Source organism: Corvus brachyrhynchos, unplaced genomic scaffold (assembly GCF_000691975.1).
Source record: "Corvus brachyrhynchos isolate BGI_N302 unplaced genomic scaffold, ASM69197v1 scaffold262, whole genome shotgun sequence".
NCBI classification, from domain to species: Eukaryota; Metazoa; Chordata; class Aves; order Passeriformes; family Corvidae; genus Corvus; species Corvus brachyrhynchos.
Genome location: NW_008236626.1, coordinates 2,164,650 through 2,166,515, shown reverse-complemented (window position 1 = coordinate 2,166,515; position 1,866 = coordinate 2,164,650). Strand labels below are relative to the sequence as shown.

The following is a 1,866-nucleotide window of genomic DNA, read 5'->3' as shown; positions in this document are numbered from 1 at the left end:
GGCAGATGGCATCCCCGGGTGAGGGTCCGGGTGGGTGGGTGGCATCCCCGGGTGAGGGTCCGGGTGGGTGGATGGCATCCCCGGGTGAGGGTCCAGGTGGGTGCTGCTGTTTCCTACCACTGCTTTGTTAGTGTGACAGCAGCTCTTAGGCTGTCAACACTTTGGATCGTATCGTGCTCTTCCTGTAGCTGCTGCTTTTGCTGACTTGTTGGATGCATTTGCAAAGTTCCAGGTAGGTTGTCTGACTTCGTTGCATATCTCATTCCATCAGGGTAGAGTGACCCAATAAAGATTGTCCACTGCCCTAGGCTCAGCAGGCTCAGCAAAGCACAGCCTTAGCAGGGCCAATAAACCATCTTGCTTTTAGATATAACAGCTTACTGGGCAGTCTCTGTTGGGTTAAATAGTTCCTTACACGTAGGTTGAACCTGTATCACACACTGTGGTGTTATTGGCCTTTTGCATAATTAAAGAAAATTTAGTGCTACACAATGAAAGAGCACAGACAATTCACTTGTTTTGGGGTTTGTTACTTGTGTGCTGGAGGTTTATTGATACTGGCTCTAGTGGCAGCAAGCGGTACCCTGCCTGCTAAAATTCCGCCCAGGAATCTTGCATCAAGTGTTTCTCAATCACGTACAAGGGTCCTGTGAAAAAACATCCATAAGGAGCTTCTGCGTCAGAGAAATGTGGGATCTGTTCCCGCTTCGCAGCCAGCAGGGCTGAAGCACGGAGAAGCAGCATATCTGGGATTAGATTGCAGGGAGATAAATCCCCTCTCTCACCCCACTTCCTTGGATAAGGAATTTCCAGTGTGGATTGGAAATCAGAGAGTTACACTCTCATTTCTCCTAAAGTTGATGTGAATTAGGTACCTACTTTCCATGAGACCTTTGAAATTGCCGTAGAGCCAACAGTACCTTCTCTAACATGCATAGAAACAATTAAAAGATCAGCCAGCACTGACAAGCGAGTTAATGTGATCTGCAAAGAAAATGCCTTTAAACTGGTCCCAGAAACCAACAGAGGAGGCTAATGACAAGGACCCGAGTAATGATCTTATTGTCAGATTGGGATTCCTAGTAATCAGCTTGGGAGCTGATGCCAAGGAGCTGGATAAAGATGCAGTTAAGGTTGCCACGAAGTTCTGGGATATATTGCAGTTCCCAGCTGTGATAACTGAAGAGTTGGCTGCAGTTCCAAAACACCAGCATGATAGTAAAGTAGGAATGAAAGGACAAATATCTTGGCCTTTTCATTTTCCAGACATTTATGTTCACTATCTGCATGGAGCCTAAATTATCCTGGCTAAATTCCAAGCTTTAATCTCTTTTTTTTTCCCCTCTTCCTCAAGTGGGTTAGTAAAGTACAATTAAGCTTTGATATTTTGCATTGCACAAGGGAAAACAGAAGAAACATTTCCACTTATTTATGATCCATCTTAGCTTTTGGAGAGTTTGACAGTTTTACAAGTCCCTGACTGCTTATCTTGGTCAGTGCAAACACCCTGCTTTGAAAGCATCGCGTTTGAACCTTCAACATGGAGTAGATATCATGTCCCAACTCTCTTTTTAGGTAAAAGGATATAATGTAAATAAAAACAGTTATTAAAAATCCTGTCACAGGTAAAATGCAGTTCTGAACGCCCTCCAGAAGTCAGAGTTCTAGCACAGCAAATGCATTTTTCACAGGGTGTGTATAAAATGAAGTGCCTCATTAGCAGCTGTAAGTCACAGGGAAGTTACATCAATTCTTATAGCCCTAGGAAGATGCACAAACCAGAAAGACGCGATGGGAAACTCATCATTTGATCTTGAAACAGAACCTGAAAACCCCTTGTCGCTTCCACCACTGCCAGCACAAGCA

General features: G+C 44.3%; 1 protein-coding gene across 7 annotated transcripts in view; it reads left to right on the top strand.

The window, feature by feature from the left end:
* LOC103624893 (rho GTPase-activating protein 7-like) overlaps positions 1 to 1,866 on the top strand; it is a 49,714-nt gene that overhangs the window by 26,383 nt on the left and 21,465 nt on the right. The window contains exon 1 of one of the 7 annotated variants that reach the window (XM_017726541.1): positions 7 to 18. The exons of 5 other annotated variants lie outside the window; for them this stretch is intronic. The gene's annotated coding sequence lies outside the window, so the exon portion shown is untranslated. Of the gene's footprint in view, positions 1 to 6; positions 19 to 93; positions 233 to 1,866 lie in introns of those variants that run through there. One more of the 7 variants, XM_017726542.1, reaches the window with a different exon arrangement.